Genomic DNA, 27,086 nt, shown 5'->3' with positions numbered 1-27,086 from the left:
ATAAATTTTAGGTAAAATTGTTAAAAGTCAAAATTTTGCCAGAAATCGGTTATGATATTTTAAACTGAATACTAAGCACGAATCAAAAGTTTTCACATTTTATATGAAATTTGTTCTACGGAAAGTGTTTATAAATTTGGAGATTTTTCTAAATAAACTTTCACAGTCACGTAATATTTGTTATAAAAAAATTATTTAATTTCTTCTAATGAAAAATTGTCAAAAATCCGAAAATGCATTCCATTTGCCGATTCAATATGATGTTCATTGAGAAAAACATAACACTTCGAGAAGATTAAAATAATGTTATTCACCACCAACATTTTTCAAATTATAGTTAGGCCGTGGCAAATATTTTTCATAGTTTATGTCAATCCCCCCTCCTTCAAAAGCAGTTCAAAAAATCGAGACGGAATTGTGAGTGAAATCAGCTTTAAACATTTTGGAATGCATTCTCCTGAGTTTATTAAAAATCCTAACATGTTTAAGTTATTTTTTTCGCTATCCGGCTATCAAAGTACTCATATTTTCACAAAATATCGTATTTTTGGACATAATAAAATTTTCATAATTTGCACTTTTGGTGTTAAATGTTGCGAAACTTTTTCTGCATTCACCTTTTTTAAGTTTTTAGTTTTTTGTTTTTTTTTTTTTTTTTTTTTTTTTTTTTTTTTTTTTTTATTGTGGGCAGTTTTATATTTGTTCAATATCGAAGAAAGATGAAGTTAGTCTCTCATCCATCAGCGATTTTTGACGTGATGTAAGTTTGATGTAAGTGTGTCGAAAAACCGTGTTGTCAAACACTACACTCTTAACTATAAACCACACTAATACACTCATAAAACTATGACAATTTGAGCATTTTCGTGAAACACGGAATTTAGTGGACCTTAAAGTATTTGATAAAAAATAAAAAATAAATGCATTTTGAGAATTATATTTTTTTTAATTTTTCCATGAAACATGGTATATTGGGGAAACTGAGCAATTTACAAAATAACTCTAGTATGGGGAAAAAGAATCGATCCGACGATACTGAAAATCTTTATCGCTATTGTTGTGGAACCTTTTAAAACGTTATCATCAACAACCAACTTTCAAAGTTGATTATTCGGAAATTGAACGAGAATCGGTTGTTTGAGGTTGTGATGCCTACTGCTGGGCTTTTTCAGAGTAGAGTTTTATATTTTTGCTCATTTGAAAATTAGTTAATTATTTTGAAATAATTTTAAATGCATCTGAATAAAAATAGTTCATGTCTTTTTTTTTATTGGAAAATGTTAGAAATTGGATACGACCTTCAAACAAAATCTTTTGTTTGCATTCTTTGAGCATTTAAAAAATAACCTTTGTTATAAAAAGGTTGAAAATTTCACTGTAACAAAATGGATGGATTTTACAGCAATATTTATTGTATTTTTTTAACACAAGCGATTTTTTTTCTAAGAATGTGGGGTGACGTTTAATTTTAATTTATGCCCATTTTTTTTTTAATATTCAAACTAATTAATAAAATTTTAACAAATCATCATTACAGTTATGATTCTGAAAAAAAGTTTGCAAAATATCGAAAAAAAAAATCCTAATCTTTTTCTAAGAAAGTAGAAATCCGAAAAAAAATTGATAGGGGAAGAAAAAAAACCTAAAAAAATATTTTTAATAATCTTAAATAATTTGCAAAGTAGACAAAGAAGCCTAAAAATCGAAATGAGTGACCACCCTGCAACAAGCCCTCCCGCCTCTCCTCCCCTCCCCCTCCCAGAAGCCATCGATCGTCGCGTTGATGAACTACGACTCTGCTCGCTCCGCGGACCTCCGCGGGTCACTGCGATGAGCAGGCTGGCCCGCTGATTGGTGTGGCTGAACGAATTTCCCCAGCAGCCAAGAAAACCACGGTGCCACGGCCTACCATGATGGAGAAAAGATCGTTAGCAGCTTAGGCGGAGATTTGGACTGCCTCCCCGGGGGTAGGATGTCAGAGATCTCGACTCGGCTTCAGCTAGAATAATTACTCTTGCTTTTTTTTTAATTAACTCCCTGAGAGATGAGCCCTTCGGGCGGTTACCACCGCTAATGGAGGTCATGCCATTCGCCGACGGTGACCTTGGTGACTTCGGGGTGGTTTCGCGAGGAGGATTTATGAACTGAGCAGGACGGGTTGGTGCAGTTGGTGAGTACTTTAGAGTTTGAGTAGCATTCGATATGAATGGATTTTCTTTCTTGATTTTTTGCCAGTATCTCGCGAAAGAGAGAAGAGAGACTCTTTCTCTTTCGAATATCTCTCTCAGTGAGTGCTCGATGAAATGATTGTTGTTGAAGAAGATAGTTTTGAAATTCTTTTCTAAACGAAAATTCCGATAGAAATTTTCAAAAAATAAGGAAACTGACCTTTAGAAGACATGTCAACATGTGTAGAAAGGCTTCGTACCTGAAAAAAGAAGAAAAGATTCTTGTTAGATCACAATTTACACTTTTTATGCAAAAGGCTTTTGCTAACAACTCATACTTTAGTAGAGCCATATCAAGATCCAACCCGCTTGCGCTCGCGAGTATGCAAAGTTGAACTCAGAGTACACGCTAAACAACATCAAAATATATGTAAAAATAAAACAAATCCCGCACGGATGTCGCCGGCGAATGACGTGGCCTGCTGTTGGTAGCGTGCCGTGCTCGAAACACTCGATGCCTGACGTTACCCTGATAGTGAGACCCCTCGTCGAAGGAATGTCGTAAATATAATTGACGTAAATAGTATGTGGTGCCCAATAGAAGCCCTGCATTGGATCTAAGCTCGCAGCACTGACTGTAAGCCAGCCAGCGTGATCTGAATATTCATGAGCGAAATGTCAGGTTGTACCACTCTCTCGGTAGTGGTCCCTTAAAGGCGAAAAAGTCAGTAATAAATTAATAATCGATATTATGTAATTATTAGGTTGGGTGTGTGCGCGCGCGCAACAAGCTTCTCCGCCAGGTGCTGCCATTCTTGGACCCTTGAACGGGCGCAGACCTTTTAGCGTTAGGCCATTCGATGACCTAAAGTTATCAGCACCGCGAAACGAAATTGATCCAATTAATTGACCTCAATGGCGAAGAAATTCCGTCCGTCATCGACACGCTAAACGCTGCACGAAATCGGCCACAAAAGCCACACGATAAGGCTTGTCTGGGGCCTTAAACATCATCATCACTATCGAAGACCCCCTAATAATAGCCAATCGTAGCAGGCTCTGCGCACAAAAGGCCTCCCCGAAAAAAAACGGCTTAGTCAGAGCTCGCGCTGACCAAGTCCTACGACGCCTACTGCGCGACGTCAAGGTATTTGAAGTTTGACTCTAGCCTTCCAACGAAAACTGACTCCAAACGGTTCCAACCTTCGAACCTACAACGTCTCGCTTAGAACCGTTGAACTGCGAGCTTCGCTCGCGCACGCCTGCTTAGATCCGGTATTGATAATTTACCAGTATTTGTGTGAGTAAATGTTATTAAAATCGTGACTCGATATTCCCGCTATGCGGTCGCTTGAGACTCAGAAGTCGTCGTCGTCGTCTAAGCTTCAAGAAATGGTTGCTAACCTAGTGCCACACACAGTAAACACAGCTGATTTGGGCACGATTTGGCGGGGTTTTCCACAGCTCTCGTTCTTGTTGTTGTTGTTGTCGGTGGTTGTCTGTTTTGACTGGTCAAACAAAAGTGGAACAACAACCATTTGAGATTACAAGTGCACGGAATATGAGTGGTTCAGGGGAGTTCGGGAGATATGTATACGTGCTGGAATTGGGCTGAGGTCATCGCATGTGAAGCGTGCGCAAATGTTTTGGACTAGGAGTTTATGAATCAGTTTAATATCTAATTTTTTGTATAGTAGGTTGCACAAGGGATAAACATTTAAAAAAATAAAAACTGAATTTGCAAGCCGGAATTTCAAAATTTTAATGGAAAAATGCTTGGAAAATACATTTTGCAGTGCATTTGGTTTGCTTTCAAATGTTTTCAAAAATCCAAGATTTAGAAAAAAAATTGCGAGAAAAAACTTTTTGCGGTCCTTTTTCTTGAAAATGAACTACAACTCAAAATATTTTAAAACAAATTTGTTAAAAATAATCAAAACCCCCACAAAAGCCTTTTATTTTTTTGATTGCTTTTGATATTTATTTTTGAAAGGATGTTTGCTGATTTTATTGATTTTATTGATGTTATTGATTTTATAGATATTATTAATTTCAATGATTTTATTGATTTTATTGATTTTATTGATTTTACTGATTTTATTGATTTTATTGATTTTATTGATTTGATTGATTTTATTGATTTTATTGATTTTATTGATTTTATTGATTTTATTGATTTTATCGGTTTTATTGATTTGATTGATTTCAATGATTTTATTGATTTTATTGATTGAAATGATTGAATTGATTTCATTGATTTCATTGATTTTATTGATTTTTTTTATTTTATTGATTTTATTGATTTTATTGATTTTATTGATTTTATTGATTTTATTGATTTTATTGATTTTATTGATTTTATTGATTTTATTGATTTTATTGATTTTATTGATTTTATTGATTTTATTGATTTTATTGATTTTATTGATTTTATTGATTTTATTGATTTTATTGATTTTATTGATTTTATTGATTTTATTGATTTTATTGATTTTATTGATTTTATTGATTTTATTGATTTTATTGATTTTATTGATTTTATTGATTTTATTGATTTAATTGATTTAATTGATTTTATTGATTTTATTGATTTCATTGATTTTATTGATTTTATTGATTTTATTGATTTTATTGATTTTATTGATTTAATTGATTTTATTGATTTTATTGTTTTTATTGATTTTATTGATTTTATTGATTTTATTGATTTTATTGATTTTATTGATTTTATTGATTTTATTGATTTTATTGATTTTATTGATTTTATTGATTTGATTGATTTTATTGATTTTATAGTTTTTATTGATTTTAGAGATTTTATTGATTTTATTGATTTTATTGATTTTATTGATTTTATTGATTTTATTGATTTTATTGATTTTATTGATTTTATTGATTTTATTGATTTTATTGATTTTATTGATTTTATTGATTTTATTGATTATATTGATTTTATTGATTTTATTGATTTTATTGATTATATTGATTTTATTGATTTTATTGATTTTATTGATTTTATTGATTTTAATGATTTTAATGATTTTATTGATTTTATTTATTTTATTGATTTTATTGATTTTATTGATTTTATTGATTTTATTGATTTTATTGATTTTATTGATTTTATTGATTTTATTGATTTTATTGATTTTATTGATTTTATTGATTTTATTGATTTTATTGATTTTATTGATTTTATTGATTTTATTGATTTTATTGATTTTATTGATTTTATTGATTTTATTGATTTTATTGATTTTATTGATTTTATTGATTTTATTGATTTTATTGATTTTATTGATTTTATTGATTTTATTGATTTTATTGATTTTATTGATTTTATTGATTTTATTGATTTTATTGATTTTATTGATTTTATTGATTTTATTGATTTTATTGATTTTATTGATTTTATTGATTTTATTGATTTGATTGATTTTATTGATTTTGTTGATTTGGATGATTTTTTTGATTTTGCTGTGTTTGTTGATTTTGTTTATTATGTTTATTTTTGATTTGTTGATTTTTTGATTTGTTGATTTGTTGATTTGTTGATTTGTTGATTTGTTGATTTGTTGATTTGTTGATTTGTTGATTTGTTGATTTGTTGATTTGTTGATTTGTTGATTTGTTGATTTGTTGATTTGTTGATTTGTTGATTTGTTGATTTGTTGATTTGTTGATTTGTTGATTTGTTGATTTGTTGATTTGTTGATTTGTTGATTTGTTGATTTGTTGATTTGTTGATTTGTTGATTTGTTGATTTGTTGATTTGTTGATTTGTTGATTTGTTGATTTGTTGATTTGTTGATTTGTTGATTTGTTGATTTGTTGATTTGTTGATTTGTTGATTTGTTGATTTGTTGATTTGTTGATTTGTTGATTTGTTGATTTGTTGATTTGTTGATTTGTTGATTTGTTGATTTGTAGATTTGTTGATTTGTTGTTTTGTTGATTTTTGATTTTTGATTTTTGATTTTTGATTTTTGATTTTTGATTTTTGATTTTTGATTTTTGATTTTTGATTTTTGATTTTTGATTTTTGATTTTTGATTTTTGATTTTTGATTTTTGATTTTTGATTTTTGATTTTTGATTTTTGATTTTTGATTTTTGATTTTTGATTTTTGATCTTTGATTTTTGATTTTTAATTTTTTAATGTTCGATTTTTTAATTTTGTTTTTTTTTAATTTTGATTTAATTGATTAAATTTGGATTAAGGATTAAGGATCAAGAATTTAGGTTTTAGGAATTAGGATTCAGAATTTAGGATTTAGGATTTAGGATTGAGGATTGAGGATTGAGGATTGAGGATTTAGGATTTAGGATTTAGGATTTAAGATTTAGGATTAATGATTTAGGATTTAGGATGTAGGATTTAGGATTAAGGTTTTGGATCTAAGATTTAGGATTTAGGATATTGGATTTTGGGTTTAGGATTAAGGATCTATGATTTTGGATTTTTGCCATTCGAGATTTGGTGATTAGGGTGCTCATATTCGAAATAGGGTGGTCAAAAAATGGTGTTTTTCGTCAATTTTTGCAAAAACCTCATTTTTCAAAAAATCTGATCTCCGGAACGGCTGAACCGATTTTGGAGCGCCACATTTTAAAAGAAAGGTTATTAGTTCGACTTTTAAGGAAAAATATGTTGAAGTCCAAAAAAGTCAAGCTGAATTTGAAAAGGTCTAATGAAAATTTTATGATTTATTACGTATAGGCTGTCTACAGGAGATAACAAAAAACATTTTATTTATTTTAAATACAAATCCAACATTTTTTTAATATTAAATTTTCCGAGTAGTCAGTTATTTTTTTTAGCTTGTTTTACAAATGCTGCTAGAACAATTTATCATTATAATTGTTATCCAAAGGTTCGATTATTTGAAATGAAATTTATCGGAAGATTTCACCCATTCCTAACTAAACGTTTCCGATTCACGTGTACTCCTATGCGACATTTTTCATCAAACAATTTCCTAGAATAGATGACAACCAATCCGGTTCCGATTCCATAGATCGCGCAGCGATCAATCATTCAAAATTTCACGTGAATCGTTTCACCACGCGCGAGTGTTCGCTCACTCCAAACTCACATCGCGTCATGCATGCATGAGAGAACTTCTAAGAACATCAACGTGATGAGTTGTGTAGAATTGTTGCTGAAAAAAAAAACAGAGGTAGAAACGGTACTTGCCGACGACGACGATGACGACTTCTCCGTTTGCGGCAAAATGACAGTGAGAGTGTGGAATATTTCAAGGACGACGGAATAACGGTAAAATCGTGTCTATTATTCAACTCTCTGAATTGCGCCGGCTTCTCTGAAGTGTGCTGCGATCTCGTGCACCAGTGTCTGTGTGTGTGTGTGTGTGTAGAAGTTTGTGCGAATCGTCCCCACCTTCGCCAAGACCGACACTCGAGGGGTAATTACACCCGGCAAACCGAAAGAGATCTCCGGCCGAGGCCGAGGTTGTCGTCATGCTCTGTGACGCGAACGTGGTGCCTACAATTAGAGTCGGGTTCTGGGGAGAGGGTCGCACAGTGGTGAGGAGATGAAGAGAGGATCACTCTCGATCTCGATCGCGTGGTCCAATTTTGCGCTGGAAGCGATTTCTCACATAGAGGGGTAAGACAAGTGGGAGCGTCACTGTTTAACAAAATTAGAAGAAAAAAGTCTCTCTCTAGTCAAGAGGCGATCAGTGGCGAAACTTGTCACACACTCGAAGCAACCACAGAAATAGTTGAGAGTGTGTCGTCGAGGAGGTGACAAAAAAATAAAATCCGACGGGGATTTGAGGAGTGATTTGACATCAATCTTCACCTCGTCAAGCGAGCTCGCTGCTTGCCGCGAAGCATGTGAGGAATGAACACACGAACGAAACGAGAGTACCGTTTTTCCTAAGGTTTGACGAAGATCAGCAGCTCTAAGCTGCTCAGTGGTAGCTTTTATTTTGGAGCTGGAAGGAATTCGTTGGAGTAGGTCAAATCTAGATTAAATTTTCAAAAAAACCTATCCGTCATGGATTTTCATGCAGATAGGACCTTTTGAAAATTTAGTCAAGAAATCTTGTCTGAACTAAATTTTTGTTTTATTTCAGGTGGTCGATTTGGAGTCTTATTTTTGCAAAATATTAAATATTGCTTAATAAAATCATTTGAATTTTACGGAAAATGAATGATATTTCTAGGTTTTCTATGCAGATAGGACCTTTTGAAAATTTAATCTTGGTTTATTTTACGTTTATTTTGCTTCTCTCGATTTAATCCATTTCGTTATTTTTCTTGTTGGCTTTTCTCAGTTAAAATATTGGTCAAATCTCCTTTAAGTAAATTTACTGATTTTATTATGTTATTTTGAGAAAATTTGCCCAAAAAGGCTCGCAAATTGTGAAAAGTCCTAACATATTTGATTTAATTTCCAATTTTATTATCTGAAGCATCGCTTCATTAAAAGAAAACAAATCCTGAAGTAAACTAAATTTTATGGACTTGTACAAGAATTCTCGAGAACGCTAAGGCAATGCTGTAGAGCGAATAATTTGTTTTTTTTTGACCAAAATTCTAAAATATGTTTTATCAGAAATAAAAGACTATTAACAAAAACGTTTTCGATAATTCATTTTCAAAAATACGTCGGAACAAAAAATTTAAAACTCCATACAAAATATTACACTTTTCAGGACTTTTCTATTTTAAAGCCTGTTTTGAAAAGATCAGATAAATTTTGATGAAAATAGCCTGAAAATTCATAAAAGTTTAATTTTGAACAAAATCGAAACAATAGTTTCCGAAGGTTATTTTTGCAATTTTTTTCCTTCTCTGTCTAATTCGTTCTCCTTAGTACTAGTAAACTCTCTCCCAATTTTGAACAAATCAGCTGTTGAAAGGTAGTCCATATCTCAGCTCAGGATAACAACTGCACCAATGTAATTATTAAAGCAACCTAATAAAATGAAATGAAATGAAACAATAGTTTCCGAGTTAACGTCAACTAAAAAAATAAGGTTAATTGGATGAAATTAAAATAAAACAAATGTTAAGCTTTGAAATTCTATGTCAAATGAACTATGTAAAAGAATATCATCCTTTTTTTGTTTGTTTACATTTTGTTTCAATAATTGATACAATAATTGAGAAAAATACCATATTTCAAAAAATTAGACCTAACTCCAACATGGAAATGATAACCTTTATCAAAAGTCAAATTAACTTTTAATTAATCTTTATGCTGCTACCAAAAATTAGCAAAATATCAATGAATTTATGAAAAAAACAAAAATTTATCGAGTTTTGTGTCTTTTTTCGATCTGTGGTCACAAAATTTAAAATTTGCATTATTAAAAAAAAACATGCACAGAAAAAAATCCGATGGTAAAATGGCACACACTGCATGTACAACTTTTGTTATCACAAAATAAAAAGTTGCTACCGACGAGATTCAAACCCATCCTCAACAGTAAGGACTGGCACCTTAGCCCGGTCGGCCATCAGACCGATCGAGAATGGAAAGGATAAACTCGTATTTGAGCTTGACATTTCGGTCAAGTAGGTTTCACATACTGATGGGCTACATATTTCAGGGAGTAATATTACATAGAATTTAATTTAAAAAAATGCAAAGTGCCTTTTACACGCAGCTGGATTACTATATTTTTTGCTGTGTACAAAAATAAACGTGTAACAATGTGTTCTAAATAATTAACAGTAAATTGTACCTATTTTTTTCGTTGAAACTTAAAACTTTCAGATTTTTTGTGTCACCTTTTTATGGATTTTGTAAAGGAAATGGAAATAATGTATTCTTTGCAAAAAATATTTTTAAAGATTTGGAATTACGACTAACATTTAAAATGGGCGTAATATTGAGTGTTTAGCCCTTTTGAATTGTTAGTTTTGACTCCAAAATTTTCAAAATATTTTTCTGAAAAGATCATAAAATTAAACAAAATGTTTCATTTTTCAACTTTGAAAATTGGATATTGCACAACCTTCGGACGCCTAGAAATGAGCAGAAACTTGCAACAGAGACCACAAAAAACCCGGGGGTCGTTAAAGTGGATTGCTTTTTTGCAAAAAATAAAAAAAAAACACTGTTCTAAAAAAAATAAAAGCTGAAGTCATTTAGTTCAAATTAAACTTCAAGTGGCTAAACAATCTCTACTTTTAGAACACACTTTTGATTTTACATTAAAAACTGAAGTAAAAAAAAATCTGGGATTTATCTGGGATTTTTTTATAGATTAAAAAACGGACAATTCTTTTCCGTATAGTTTGAGTTTGGGCCAAATAAAAATAATTCTTAAAAAATATGCCGATTTCGTTGAGAATCGTCTCAACAAACTTCAGCAAAACTGTGTTTTTTCCAATTTGTAGAATTGTTTTTATCATCTTCAAGTTTCTTTACCTTGTTGTCTACTTTTTATGTGTCGAATTTGAACATTTGTTTGTTTTTTTCCTACCTCCGAACCCATTAATAACAACACGATCTAGTAGGCCCCCCCCGAATCACGATCAGTCACCATCGGAGCCTTGCACCATGACTCAAAAAAAAGGTAACCTGATCGCCCGGAAAGCGGATGTTCCTGCTCAGTTCAGTTCATGGCGGTGGAGCTGGAGCATGAGCCGAGGAATGCTTTCTGTAACCGAAACTGGATCAACCGTTGGGCGGGGTCACTTTGAATCAAACTGTCAGAGTAGTCAAATTTGGGGAGGTTAAGCGACGAAATTTGACAGCTCAAGCAGTAAGGGGTGCCCAAACTTGCACCGCTTCACGGTGCCCAACTCTTACGGCACGTGAAATCCATTTGCGGGGGATGCGATGACGTGGCGGGAACGAGGCGAAATTAGAGCAAAATGAATATGTTTCGCTTGCTAATGAAACATGAAACATTTTCTCTCCCTTCTTCGCGTCTTGTTAAGGTCTGTCGTACGTTTTGCTGCCAAAGACGTACGGGCGAAACGGCTCGTCGACCACTTGCTGAATTGCACTTTGGGTGTACTGGTCGACGAGGGATTTTCCACATGTGGCGGGGTTTGAAGACCCCACGATGACTGGCCACTTTTTTTTTTTTTTGGTTAGGGAGGCTTAGATCGAGGACTCCTTCACCGTCGGTGGAGCATGTTGAATTCATTGATGAAGTGTACGCGCCAACAACAATTGTCCAAACATTGTTGGCACAGATTCGGGACCGGGGCTCTTTTTCTTCGTCGGAATTCCGGTATTATGCTCGACTTCAGCGACTAGCTTGAAGGCCTTGCCCGGGGTTGACTTTAACTGTACTTTCTGGTTCATTTCTGCTCCGCGAGGAGCCGAGTCGTCGCGGGGCTAATTTCTCCGACACAAGGTTAGAGCTGCGGGGGTGCACACTTTCTTTCAAGGTTTCGTCGTCGCCGGTGGTGGACGCTTTACAAAGTCTCGAGAAATCGACCAGCGGATTTATGATAAGTCGAACTGGTTCGGCTAGCGGTGGAAACATTGCAGGAAATTGGACCTTTGCCATTTTAAGGGGGGGACCTTTTTGACCAACTTGCCGGACTGGTCCGGGCAGGCTGTGCTACCGGTTTCACGGTAGGGCGACCACCCTCGCCGATTAGCAGTAGTAGGCTGAGATTCGTTCCTGCTGAACATCAGTTCGAGTTATTGTTAGGCAAATTCCTCTGTTTATCAGCGTTTTTTCGCAACTCCGCAATTTTTCATCAACAACAAACAAACGTAAACAAACCGCAGAAATCCCGAAATCACGACGCGACCGCGTCGCTCTAATCTACTAAGCACTAAGAAGCCGCTTTACTAATGCTTGTATGATGCAAACAACGCGCTGTCACCGCGAGCTAGAGGCCGAACCCGAACGAATTGCAACGACGACGAAGACGAGGGGCATAATGAATTATGACAGCTGCTGCGGGCGCAGTAGGCACTGTGTGTGTGTGCGCTCGCGCGAAAAGGGTGCGGGGAATGTTTGACATTTTGCATAACGTTTTTTGCGAGGTTGTTGTTTTTGTTGTTACATTTTGCAGTGCGCGCGGCGGTAGATAAACAAATCGAGTCGTTTTGCACCTGATTGTTGTTTGTTGACGTTTGCTGCTGCGGTCCAAATCAGTGAGAAAGGTAAACATCGCGAATCGCAGTAGGCGCGACGGCGTCAGAGTGACAGTTTGCACCGAGTTGGGTTCTTTTTCCAAGCTTTCAAGAAATATGATCACACAATTTGCGGCGGATTTTCCACGGCGGAATCCGGAGAATCAAAAAATTCAGATTTCACCTCTAATGACGCAGCCCGGACACGTCCACGCCAAGAACGGCCACGTCATCCGGAGGCCCAACGTCGCTGACCAACGAAGAGGGCGCGGAACCGACGACCTCCGGAGACCACGAATAATGACCACAATCACCCGAATAATAACATCCATTATGGGGGAGCTTGGCCCGGACGGACGGACGCGCACTGCTCCGCTGACAGCAGCGCTGTCTAGAGTTCGGGTCCGAACTTAGGGCCCCGCGCTATCTCATCATCGACGATCGACGACGACCGGAGTTCGGGGCGCGCGCGCTCCGACAAGTCAAGAAGTCGTTTAATTTGGCAATCACGACGCCCCAGCTGGGACCGAATTAGGGGGGAGCCTCGGCAGCAGAAAAAAAGTGTGCCGGACGAGATTTAATTGACTATAATTCACATTCGTGAAATCTCACCTCCGCGACGCGGACTTGGACCGGCAGCGCCCCGAATCAAGATCGCGAATCGATCAAATATGGCCGGGGTTAATAGAGGTTAATCGAAAGGAGCGCTCGGTAGGCTGTTGGAAAAATTTCTTTGTTTTCATCCTCCCCCGTCAAAGTAGGCTGGCAGAGTAGGGTTTCTAATCCGTGCGGGAGATAAGCTGTGGTGACCTGATTTTTGGCGGCTCGCGACATGTCTCCTGAGGAAAAAGAACAGGTCAATTCACCTAGTTGACAGTTTGGAAGAATCGAACCCGGATTTAGTCTGAAATATGATCAAAACATTTCTGGGCCACTTTACTGGTTGTTTCATATTCACAAAATCTTGTATTTTTCTCAGTTCCCATGACATTTTTCAAATTCAAATTGACTGTTAAGTAATTGAAAAAGTTCTCAGCAGTAAAATGGGAAACCCAAAACACGAGAACTGTCAAAAGTGTGTGTTTGAAAAGTTTCCCGCAGTGGAATACCACCTTCAGTACGATTCGAAAAATGATTTAAATTCCAACCTACTTTTTGTGAAACAATTTCCTAAACGTTTCACTTAAAAATAACAACAAAACAAACAATGCAATCTAAAGTGGTCCCTTTTTCGAGATAGAGAGAAAGAGTAATTTGAATACAAACCCGGCCTCGGGACGGAAAATAACGTTTAGGCACAGGCAAAAATGGGTAAAACAAAAAAAAAACACTTCTGCCTTTTTTTTTCCTAAGGTGGAACACTCAAGCCGGCGAAAAACCAACCCAAGATGGGGGCCTTAAAAATGCGTGAAACAAGCTTGCGGAGCCCGCGCGGAAAGTACACTTTTGGGTAGATTTTTTCAAGCAGTAGGGTAATTGGGGTTATGTTTGGCCTTCCAAATAGTTGGCTCGCAGTAAGTTTGACAGAACCCAAGTAGCACACTTTGTTCGCCAAAAGATTTCCGAACTTGTTGTTGAACTCATTTACTATGTTTTCCCAACGTCCCTGAGAACTCTTGAACGCTGGAAAAAGCGCACGTTTTTCTGTTGTTGAACATCTCTTAACCCGTTAGAAATGTGCGTGGTTTAATTAAGTTTTACCAGCGCACGTCCTACTTGCATAGAGAACGTTTGTTGAACATGTCATAAGAACTCTTGACTATTAGATTCTGAACCGGGTTGGATAACGTCGTTAGAACCGTTTAACAACATTCTGCCTTTGAGATTAAGGAGGGAGTTAGGCAAACGTTTTTATAACCGTTCAAGAACATATCGTGGCAGACAAGAATGTTAAACAGGCTTTTCATAAAATACGTCCAAGGTGTTCGCTCAAAAGTTGTTTTTTCTTTATTTAATCCTTTATTTGTGAGTAATGTCGCTTTACGATACTTCAACTTCTAGTTTTTTGTAATTTATTAGTTTGGACAGGGATACGCCATTTATGAATAATAATAATATGAATGATGGATAATACAACAATATCAACCATAAAAAATCATTCAGTTTCCTAGTTATGCCTTTGGGGATTTTTTTCAATTATGATTGAGTGCTAATGAACATTGCTTGCTGCTACTACTCTACTACTGCTGCTGGTTCCCGGTGCTGCATTTTCAGTTTTCCTTTTTGATGAAGAATGCTCAGGGCAAGTATCGAATCCAAGATCACTCCAAATGTCAAGTCCGGGCGCGCGTCTGCTTCTTTCCACGAGGGGTTATGTTGGATGAGCAGGCCTAAACGTCAATAAGAAGTCTGCGGTCATCTGGGTTTTACCAAGTTCACTAACAGTTTGCCCAAACTTCTTTCGAACGTAAGCTGTTTCTATTTTTAGAACTATCCATGCTTGTTTCCTCAACATGTCCTTGTTCGGATTTTAGAACACGAACGCGAACTTCACATAAACAACTTGTTTATGAGAAATTCCAGCCGAAGAGAAAGGTCAAATCTACTATGTTATCACGTTCAGCAAACAGAAATAAAACATCATGTCTGCAAATATCATTTTGCTTTACGAGTTCTACAAGCATGTTTCATTGAGGTCAGAATAAACTTAAAAATGAACTATTCGTAATCCGTTGCTAGATTTGGCATTTGTGTTACACAGCCATGTTGAACAATGGTTTTTTGATCAAAATGTGATCAATTGACCAAATGTGTTGCCACTTGTTCAATAATTAACGAATAAAAACACTTATGCAGCAATTGTTCAACAAAAAAATAAAGAGCGATGTTTTTCTTGCTACTTGGGAAGCTTAATCGCGAAGAACTGTCAAAACAAAACAATGTTTAGGTCAACTGGGACCTTGATTGTTTTGACAGTTCAGAGCAAAACAATTGATGTTTACATTACGTTTGTTTACATTTGGTTACCCAACAAATATTTCAAAAGGACGTATTTTTTAATGTAAATAAAAAGTTCGTCCTGCAATTTCTGGTGAATGTTTGTATTGGGTTGATAAAATTTTGAAATTCAAAAATATCTCAATCAACCCTACAAAAAAAAACTCTCCACGACATTGCATGACGCGGTCAAAAATACAGATCACACGCCAGCCCCAAATTAGGGTCGCTTTGCGAGGGGTATTTTCGACACCCGACACCTCCGGGCGAGTAACACGTGTGTGCGGGGGTGGCACCCCCTCTCTTTCTCTCCCTTCAAAGTAACCCAATCTAGTAGGCCGCGTCGGGGCGATGTCAAGCGGGGAGATGAAATCTTCAAGATTAGGGCTCCGCCGCCAACTACGATTTGACTGACGAAGAAAGAGTGCACGCTCTCGTTGTTGTTGCTGATGGAATTGTATTGTTGGCAGGCCGAACCGGCGACGACGAGTAGTAGGCCTTGTCCAGCACAAAAAAAACTTCAACCGCCAGACGAAACCCATAGAGTTTTTGTTACCCATTTTTTTTTGTTTTCAAATAGTTGTGGTTTGAAGCTTGTTTCGTGTTTTTATCGTCCACAAAAAAAAGAACACGATGACGAGAGGGCGAGAGAGAGCGTGCGTCAAGCTAATGTAGCTCGGCCATCGATCATCGTGAGCGCGGCGCGCTCTCTCGGCTTGCTGCGATCGCGCGATTTTGTGAATCTCTCGTCGAAACAAAAGAAGAAAGAGGGCGAGGGGGGGAGCGGCGGCCGAAGATGAAATATGGACTCCCGAAGCGGTCTATTGTTTCCGGAAGGAACGAAGAGGGGCCCGCATTTGTATTCATTAGCCGAGTCATTCAGTCCATTATGGGGTGTCCGCAAAGGGTGTTGTTGTTTTCGGCGAGATTACAACCGGCGAGATTGACGGAGTGCGGAGAGAGATCGAAGAGCTCCGATTGGAGCGTTTGGAGTTTTCGGTTCAGCGTAAACTTTTTGGTTAAAGTTTCAGTCGCAGTTTTTGTCAAATCTTCGGACGACGTTTCAGCCCGGAGTTTCTGTCTCATGTTTAGTGGCAGTTTCTGTCACATTTTCAGTCATATTTCTAGCAAAACTTTGTAATAGGGCCGAAGCCGGAGTATAAACAAAGAGTCCAGCTCGTTCCGAATATAAACATCAACTGACGTGAGTTGGATAGACTCTTTGTTTACAATTCGGCCCTTTTACATTGTTTTACTTGATTGGAGTCGGAGTTTCTGTCACATTTTCAGTCACAATTTCTGTCAAGGTTTTGTCACATTTTCAGTCACATTTCATTCGGAGTTTCTGTCACAGTTTCTGTCACATTTCAGTCGGAGTTTCTGTCACATGTTGAGTGACAGTTTTTGTTACATTTTCGGTCACATTACTATCGCAGTTTCTGTGACATTTCAGTCGAAGTTTCTGTCAAATCTTCAGACTGCGTTTTAGCCGGAGTTTCTGTCACATTTTCAGTCACATTTAAGTGGCAGTTGACAGCAACTTCAGACGGTGTTTTTGTCACATTTCAGTCGCAGTTTTTGTCGGAGTTTTTGTAACAGTTTCTGTCAAATTTGCTGTCACATTTTCAGTCACATTTCAGTTGCAGTTTCTGTCACATTTCAGTCGTAGTTTCTGTCAAATCTTCAGACGTATTTCAATCGTAGTTTCTGTCACAATTTCAGGCACATTTTTAGTCGTAGCAATTCCTACTAATCAAATTGAGGTCTTAGAGGTAATGCTACGTCAATAACTCCACCTTAAACCGGAAAAAAGCAGAGTTCCGACTCTTCCCGCGAATGTCTACCCAGATCGTCACGATTCACCCAATTACTTCGCTACGGGTGACTTCCCCCTCCTCTCTAAAAAGTTGGTTGGAAACCCTCCATCAAATGTAAATCGACTTGTTCTACATGTTTGGCAGATAGAGATTAAGGGGAAGCGCAGCATGGTGCTCCAACATTGCATGACGGTGATGAAATTCGGAATTAATTCACAATTTAAACCAAATAAAAAGTTTGCCACCGAAAGAGGAAAAAGAAGAAAATCTCAACTAATTATACGACTGCCACTAATTGAGCGCCGGCTTAAATATGCAAGCAAACATTGAGGGGAAAATCTTAAGGCGAAACTGCGCGATTAGGCCGCGGATTAGATTGTTGCACGGTGGTGTGCGTGCCTTGTCACAGTAGCGCGATGCTTCGCACACTCACACAGTTAAACAATGAGGAAATCGACCGAAACTAAGCTTTATGTGCGAGGAAAATGCGCCGTCTTATGAGTCGGGAGATAAAAGTTGCATTTTTATAGGATACTTGCGGAGCGATAGTGTAACGATTTCATTAGCATCAGGGAACGTTGAGACGGTTGGAAACTAGTTGTTTGAGATAAAAGCGGCTTTGGAGGATTGTTTACTGGGGGTTTGTGAAACTTTCGTAATGACAAAGTGCTTCAAAATTCAGTTGGTTGGAACTAATCTTAAACGAAATTTTAATTTTACTGAGCTGAAACTGCGATCGAAACCAAATTGAAACAGAAACTGAAACAGAAACTGAAACAGAATGTGAAACAGAAACTGAAACAGAAACTGAAACAGAAACTGAAACAGAAACTGAAACAGAAACTGAAACAGAAACTGAAACAGAAACTGAAACAGAAACTGAAACAGAAACTGAAACAGAAACTGAAACAGAAACTGAAACAGAAACTGAAACAGAAACTGAAACAGAAACTGACACAGAAACTGAAACAGAAACTGAAACAGAAACTGAAATAGAAACTGAAACAGAAACTGAAACAGAAACTGAAACAGAAACTGAAACAGAAACTGAAACAGAGACTGAAACTGAAACAGAAACTGAAACAGAAACTGAAACAGAAACTGAAACTGAAACAGAAACTGAAACAGAAACTGAAACAGAAACTGAAACAGAAACTGAAACAGAAACTGAAACAGAAACTGAAACAGAAACTGAAACAGAAACTGAAACAGAAACTGAAACAGAAACTGAAACAGAAACTGAAACAGAAACTGAAACAGAAACTGAAACAGAAACTGAAACAGAAACTGAAACAGAAACTGAAACAGAAACTGAAACAGAAACTGAAACAGAAACTGAAACAGAAACTGAAACAGAAACTGAAACAGAAACTGAAACAGAAACTGAAACTGAAACAGAAACTGAAACAGAAACTGAAACAGAAACTGAAACAGAAACTGAAACAGAAACTGAAACAGAAACTGAAACAGAAACTGAAACAGAAACTGAAACAGAAACTGAAACAGAAACTGAAACAGAAACTGAAACAGAAACTGAAACAGAAACTGAAACAGAAACTGAAACAGAAACTGAAACAGAAACTGAAACAGAAACTGAAACAGAAACTGAAACAGAAACTGAAACAGAAACTGAAACAGAAACTGAAACGGAATCTTAAATAGAAACTGAAACTGAAACATTTAAATTAAAACATGAAGAAAACCAATGTTCTTAACGATAAAATTATTGAGGTTCGATAAATAAGCGAAAATATGCATGCTTTTTTAAAACTAAAACTTTCACAAATTACCGTATTTTTCGAAAATACTCAAATTTTTATAATTTACAATATGGGTTTGATGCCCACATTTTGTTTGCTTTTTTCACTTTATCAAAGTTTTTTTGTTACTAAAATTTTCACAAATTATCGATTTTTTTTTCAAGAAATACTCAATTTATGCAATATGGGTAACGAAGCGCAATTTGGTTTGTTTTTCCGCTTTAAATTTTGTTTTGAAAAATATAAAATTTTCACAAATTACAGTAGTTTTCGAAAATACTCAAATTTTCAAAATGTGCAATATGAGCATTAAACAAAGCGAAATTTTGTATGCTTTTTTCACTTTATTAGAGATTTTTTTGGAAGTACTAAAATTTACACAAATTACCGTATTTTTTTTTCTAAAAAAACTAAATTTTTCAAAATATGCGATATGGGTATCAAACAGAGCGAAATTTGGTTTGCTTTTTCACATTAATATAGTATTTTTGGAAAATATAAAAACAATTCACAAATTACAGTATCTTATCGAAAAACTCAAATTTTAAAAATATGCAATATGGATATCAAACGAAGCAAAATTGTGTTTGCTTTTTCGCATTATTCAAACTTTTTTTTGTAAAATACTAAAATTTTCACAACATACCTTATATTTTCGAAAATACTCTTTTTTAAATATACAATATGGGTTTCAAACGGCGCAAAATATTGTATGGTATGAAGCATAAATAATTTGAATGAATGTATGAAGCATGCAAAATTTCACTTCGTTTTGTACCCATATTTCAAATTTTGAAAATTTGAGTATTTTCGAAAAAATATGATATTTTGTGAAAATTTTAGTATTTTCCAAAGAAAACTCTTATAAATTGAAAAAGCATACGAAATATCAATTCGTTTGATACCCATATTGCAAATTTTGAAAATTTGAGCATTTTCAAAAAAATACATACCGTATTTTTTAAAAATGCTCAAATTTTAAAAATTTATGAAAATTTTAGTATTTTCAAAAAAAAACTCTCATAAATTGAAAAAGGATACAAAATATCACCCATATTGCAAAAGATGAAAATTTTAGTATTTTCGAAAAATACGGTATTTTGTGAAAAATTTTCTATTTTTCAAAAAAAACCTCAAATAAACTGAAAAAGCATACACAATTTGCCTTCGTTGGTTACCCAAATCGCAAAAATCGGTACTGTGCGAACAATGTTGAGTACATATTTATGCTTTGAAATTTTCTAGATTTTCAAAAAATATATTCTGAGTGAATGCATTGACAATTTAAGAAAGATTTTAAAAAGGAGTTGTCGTCCATTATCGGCGATAAGATTATCGCCGATAGAATTCTGGAAATAACGATAGATTATCGTTATCGTTCCGAAGATAACCATTATCAAAAAAACATTTGGTTAGGTTAGGTTAGGTTAGATTAGATTAGATTAGATTAGATTAGATTAGATTAGATTAGATTAGATTAAAATAAATTTGATTAGGTTAGATTAGATGAGATTAGAATAGGTTAGGTTACGTTGAAATAAATTAGATAAAATTAGATTACATTAGATTAGTAGAATACGCTTATTTTTGCAAGCGTAATCGTTTATTGAAAGCCGTCTCCTTTTGTCTGTTTGCTTTGCATCTACCCAGTCAACTCAATCGGAATTCTGAAACGGAATTCTGTTTCAGAATTCCGATTGAGTCGATTGGGTAGTATCATACAATGCGTCCTTCCATTCCTCTTTGTTTTGATTTTTTGACAGTTTGAAGAAGCTTGTCCAAGGTCCTTGTCCAAGCTTGCGTCATTTTGTTTTACATTAGTGTGCGAGCATCACTCCGTGCCACTGAAACTAAAACATTAACAATAGAACAATGCACCGTGCCAGGAAAATCAAAAACATAAACAAAGTCAGTGACAGTGGTGTGACCAACCGGACCCTAAGATGACAGTTATCGTGAGTTGCGCGTATTCACCGACAGATGGCAAGTGGGCCTCGTCGGAGTCCGCCGATCAAATACGCTACTTAAAATTTGCATAGGAAACTTTTTTTTCGTGACGGCTTTTGTGGCACACTCACTTCTACTGTTCTAAACTAATATTTGAACGTGGCGTATCTCTAAACAAGTTTTTAAAGAAAATGATTCCAGAATGCTTATTTTGTCGTTTTAAACCAAAACAAGGCAAAAACTATATTTATTTAAACTATTCGCCATTTTCAAAAGTTTGGCTAGATAATATCCAAGACCGCCATCTTAGGCCCACTGGGCCCACAAAACGGGGTACGCTCAGTTTGTATGGGAGCTGTCAACATGCTCCCGGGCTGGGTGTGACAGTATCAGAGAAAGCGATTTAGACCTTTTGTTTTTTGTTTACATTTCCTTGGAATTTTCCACTACAAAACTTGAAATGAGTTGCGAATGAAACTGCTACTTAAAACTATCAAAAACAAAACAAAACTTCGAACTGTCATCGCACAACTGCGTTGACAGTCCGCCTCCTTCGATCGGCTGTCAACCGTCGTATCACCCCGTTGAAAATCGCACTTCACGACGACGCTCTGCGATCGCAATCTGCGCTAAACATTGTCACGGCTCTGCGTTGTATAACTCTGTCGTGACTTAGAATCCGACCTACCCCGAGGGGGTTGAAGCTCCGCACCGGTTTCGATCAACTCGTCAGGTGCAACCCACCAGACTCGGAAGTTGTTTGATAACCAGCTTTTTGGGGTATCTTTTTTTTGGGTGCGACGTTGTCGCAAAAACCGGTCCGTGAGTCATGCCGGCGGCGACTCTGACCGGCAGTAGCTATTGACGATCCGTGACGACCCGGCGACCTCGTTGGGTTCCGTCAATTTTGCACGGAACCCCACCGTCCTGTATCGGGTGTCGTGTTTTCTATCGTGTTTTACAACCTGGGTTGAGGAGCCTCTAAGTAGTCGAAAGAGACGCAAGTTTCTTCAACCCACTAAATTGTGTGACCTTGGCTGATTTGACAGTTCCCCGTTAAGACAACAGTTCAGTAGCTTCTCCTGCAAGAAGTTGAGGTTCCCCAGTTCGCAAAATCCCAACCAAGAGTACGTACGTTTATGAAAGATTATATTATTAGATGAAATAATAAACATTAATAACCAATTATCTTGGCCGGTCGTGGCAACCCGGGCCGGACTTACCCACGGTGTGTGTGTCTTTTCACTCTCGATCGTAGTAGCAGGCTCGGGGAGCTGTCATAGCCCACAAGCGCGGGCTACCACTCTACAAGTAGGCCGGCCAGTTCGCTGGCCTACTGCGCGGCGACTGCTACTGGTTCTCGTCGTTGTCGTTGTGTGTTATGAAATGTAATCGACAGTGACATCCGGTACCTTTTATGCAACGCCAGATATTGACAGTTGGCGGTGGCGTGTTTGGGGCGAACTGCCCGGTAGACCGTTTTGTTGTTGTTACTATCGGTCAGGAGTGAGAATTTGTCCCGGAAAGTGTCAACCTTTTGCTTTGACGTTTCGTTTAGTAATTTCAATCAATATGACAGTTCACAAATCAGAGTTTACGTTACCACAGTGTTGAATTACATAGAATAATTCAATGTAATTCAACATTGAGGTTACGTAAACTCTGATTTGCGAACTGTCAAAATTGAACAGGTTCACCGTTACGTAATCGAAGTATGTCCCCCTCCAGGTTACACTGTAAACAATCGAGTCTCGTGACAATACAGTCGTTCGCACTCCCCTTTGGAGAGGGCGCGGGCGCGCGCGTCCGTAATAAATGAGCTAATTGAATTGATTTATTTTCCTCGGAGTTGCTCCCACCTATTTTGGAGGCGGGGCTCAAAGTCGCAGGCGGATCATGAAAGTACCGCGAGCGCGGTTTACTTCAATTGTGTTGGGCTTTTGGTTGCACCTTTCCCCGCTACACCTGTAAAATGTGACCACCTTGGTGTGGATTATTTGCCCTCAAGTGTTCGATGTTTTCCTTCGCAAAAGGGTTTGGATTTGTCCTTGCGAACCCGTTCATTACGTGAAACTGATAGTGGGTAATTATGTCGTAATGCAAATTGTTATTCTTATTTTAGCGAGTTTGGGTGAGCAGACTCTGAAATTTTAATTTTTAGTTTGTATCTTTTTAGTTTGGATAAAAATAAAGATTATGTAACTGTCAATAAACATAAAAACTAAAACTTGTGAATGACATGTCAGCATTCAGTTCAAAAGACATTTTAAATAAATAATCTGGTAACACTGCCAACAGACCAATATAGATAAAAATTGAAAACACATTTCCAGGTTGGATGTCGTAAAGATTGATTGAAACGACTGTCGTAATCACCAGTTTGGATGTTTGTTGAGCAGAGTTTTTTTGTAAATAATTATGTTTCATGATCTGGCAACACTTTAAGTTTTTTTTTTAATCAAGAGCTATCAAAAACTTTGGCAACACTTTTTTGCTGTGTAGTTGCACATCGTTAGGTGTGTATTTGGAAGTCCATTTCTTTTGGTTTTTGTTTTTGGATGATCTGGCAACACTGCCGAAAAAAGTGGAGAAATAATTGAATTTTAGACGTATCAAATCGAAAAGTTAATAAATTTAAGATGAAATTATTTTATTGAAAATAAGACAAGCTTAAAAAAGATGTTCTTTTGATTAAAACAGTTCAGCAAATCTCCACCAAAACCGAAAATGGATTTAATTTGCATTTTTGTTTGGGCTCAGACAGGGTTGTTAAAATATCAGCTCTCAGCAATTACAATTATCCCGCCTGAATAATCATGCCTCGAATACAACTGCTCTTCTCTCCTCATCGAAACTCTCAGTGCCGAACATAGCCGAACACGTTTTCGTGTTTACACACTCGCGATTGACATTTTCCTTTTCTCTCTCATTCCCGCTTCCACGATCATCCTACCGCAACAGCGTTTAACCACAAAAGCCGCCACAAAGCCAATTTCGCAAACGTAGTTTAACGGGACGTCATGTGTGGTCGGCTCCTATTCGCCATCTCGCGTTCTCTTATTGCAGTTTTCGGAGAGATTGAGAGACTCAGCGGTGAGAGCGCATAGTCGAGGAAAAGGGGAAGAGTGATAGAGAGAGAATGACATCGCTGAGAATCACGAGACGCATGAAGAGATCTCACAAGCTATAGTGACGGCCGCTATACACTCGGATGATTTTGGTGCAGAGATAATCGATTGATAGCTTTTCTATCACTCATTTGCAACCCTGGGCAAAAGGTCGAATGTCAAAAAGTCGAATGGGCAAATGGTCGAATGGACAAAAAGTTGAAAGAACAAAAGGTCGAAAGTGGACAAAAGATCGAATGGAAAAAAAAACGTTGAAAGGACAATGAAAAAAAAAAAACATTAAGCAAAACAAAAATCGACTTATTCGCAATAAATTGCTCGGTTTAAGGAGTATTTTTGATTAAAAAGAATTTTTCATTTTCTCAAAAAAAAAGCGGCAAGATTTATTTCTTGGTTTAAAACAAATCAATTGTTTACTGTTTGCGTTTTTTAAAGCTCTTCTTAAATATGTTTTTAAATTGGAACGTATTTAAATTTTCATTTATGAATTCTAATTGGTAATGTCTAAAGTATTTTAAAGACTTTTTTCTCAGATGTTTAAAAATTTAGTTTAGAAATTTTTCGTTCCTAATCATTTTATCAAGGGATACGCATATTAATATAATTTAATTGAAATTTGTACATGAATAGTGTTTACTTGAACTATAAAATATAGGGAAAATTCTCGTATGTTTGGCAGGTCAAGCGCAAGTAAATGTGTTTTAAGTTATTCTGTTTATTAAAAAAAAGGTCATTACTAAAAATCAGATTTTTTGTGAGAATTTTTTTTTTGACGTTTATATTTATAATTATTTTTTTCATTTTTTTCACATTCGACCTTTGGACGTTTTATCCATTCGAACTTTTGTCCATTTTTAACCTTTTGTTGTGGTTTGGTTAAGGGGTTACATACATGTAAATCGGCAAAAATGTCAGAGGTCGGTTTGAGCACATAATTAAACTTTTTTCAAAATCTGTTTTCAGGGCATTGAAATATACATTTTCATCTATTAACAAAACAAATTTGAAGACATTTGGTTGTATCATTGCCGAGATATAGCTATTTGAAGTTGGCCGTTTCAGAAAACGGGTGCCACGATATCTCAACATTGCTTCGACCAAATCGGCTCAAAATTTTGGCGAAGACTCATTAAACCAGTTCCATGTGCATGACGAAAGCAGATTTTCAAAAAGTTTATTTAAAAAAAGATAAAAATATTTTCCAGTTTTTCATATAAAAAATCGCCAGTTTTTCATTTTTGTATTTTTTGAAAATTTAAAATTTCAAAATCGGGCTTCGTCATGCACACCGGACATGTCTTGGGAGTCTTCATTCAAAATTTCAGCCAGTTTGGTCTAACCCATCTCGAGATATCGTGGCACCCGTAAATCAACTTGGTGTTCAGAGAAAAACGCTCAGAAAGTTAGACAGTTGGCTTTGCGCAAGGCAAAATTCTGAGCTTAAATCGTCTCTAACTCAGTTAAATCATGAAATATCTTCATGAAACTTTCAGGAGTGATTGAAAATCATCTTTTAAGTGGATTTAATAAATTTTCTGTAAAATGATTTTTTTTTTGATTTTCTACATGTATGTAACAACCCCTTAAGCGTTTTAGCAGATTGCATTACTGTGAATATAAAGAGACGAGTTGTTCCTTTTAATTCCGCTATATATATAACGGAATTAAAAGGACCTTTTGTTGATTCGGCCTTATGTCTTTCGACATTTTGGCATTCGACCTTTTGTCCATTCGACCTAATGTCTTTCGACCTTTTGTCGCGCATCCATTTTTTATTCATTTCTTCATTTTAATATTTCTTCTTATCATTCCAATGCAGTTTTGATTTCAAATGTTTGCTTGTTCTTTTCGAAATTTTGGTTAAAAACAGGAATCAAAACAATTCCAGCAAAAGCTGGAATTTGAAATTTTTATTGATAAAAATTGTGCAATCGACTTATTATAAATTAAAAATTTCGAGACTATAGAATACAAGTAAATTCATTATAATTTTTTTTAAATACTGAACCCAACTGTTCATTGTTTTAAAAAATTGAAAATTGGTCTGAAAAATTCGTTGTTTTGACCACGACCTGAGCCTGTCTCTCGAAAGCTTGTACTAGCCTGAGTTTTTATTACAATCGATAAAAACTCACAGTTTTTGCAAAAAAAAAAAAATTCTTAGGCTTTTTAAAAAAAAAAGGAAATCTAAAACATTTGGGCCTTATTTAAATTAAGTTTAGCCAAACTTGGAAACATTATATACAAATTTGTTTTTTGCCTTAAATAATTAGGCTGGTACAAAATTTATTAAGGGAGATGAGCGAAAAATCTACTTTTCCTGATTTCCAATGCTGGATAAAAAAAAGTATCACAACATGCTTTAAACAACATTGAAACATTTCTGCTACTGTCAAAAGCTTTTAAAATCTTGATAAATTCATGATAATATTGGTTTCCCTGAAATGTTGCGTGAAAAAGTCCTCATTTTTATTAAAGTTTGAGTTCAAACTCATCACTATCTTCAAGATGTTCACACTTTGTTGCACCAATTAAACTTCTAATTAAAAATTCATCGATGAAAGCCCACTACTGGGGAGTCAAACTTGAAGTTTATAAATACCATTTCAGCCAAAAGTATAAGATCGTGATTCAAATAAAGCAGCAGGAGGGTAGGTCCACCCACTCAGCATGCAATCGAATTTCTAATCAATGCCTCTAGATCGTTACCCAGTTTTAGCTGCTCCGGCAAGGGTTGAGTTAATTAATTAAAACCGACGATCCGTTTAGTGAAATTTCCAACACGAACCGTTTATCGCTGACTGCCTATAAAATTCAGCAAAAAAAACATTATGTGAGTCGAGAACCTCCCTCCCTCAACATTAATCAAAACCCTGAGTGTGTGGGCAGCAATCAATCGAACGGAGGCAAGTAACAAAAACCTTTTCGAGATCTATCCACTCTGATAAGATGTTGCCTTAACAAAAAAGAACCCCCCACCCCTTTTCAGCTACTAATTAATCACGTAAAATGCGATTTAGAAAAAAAAATCGCACCTCGCGAAGCGGTTTTGCGGTTCCCGTTTTGGATCGACTATTTTAGTATAGTTTTTTTTTTAACTTTTCGCGAAATAGGGGCTTTCCACATAATCAGCAACTGATTATGCATCAAAGTCTAGACACGCGCGCGAGCGCGCCAAAACGCCAATTATTTCCACCTAAACAAACAGTCTGTGCGAGCAAACTTGCAGCCCAGTGGATGGTGGTGGC

At 36.0% G+C, this 27,086-nt stretch overlaps 1 protein-coding gene across 1 annotated transcript in view; it reads right to left on the bottom strand.

The window, feature by feature from the left end:
• LOC120417655 (uncharacterized) overlaps window positions 1-27,086 on the bottom strand; it is a 212,976-nt gene that overhangs the window by 156,142 nt on the left and 29,748 nt on the right. The window lies entirely within an intron of this gene.

Source organism: Culex pipiens, chromosome 3, assembly GCF_016801865.2.
Source record: "Culex pipiens pallens isolate TS chromosome 3, TS_CPP_V2, whole genome shotgun sequence".
NCBI classification, from domain to species: Eukaryota; Metazoa; Arthropoda; class Insecta; order Diptera; family Culicidae; genus Culex; species Culex pipiens.
Note: the sequence above shows the minus strand (reverse complement) of the source record. Positions and strands in the feature narration are given on the sequence as shown.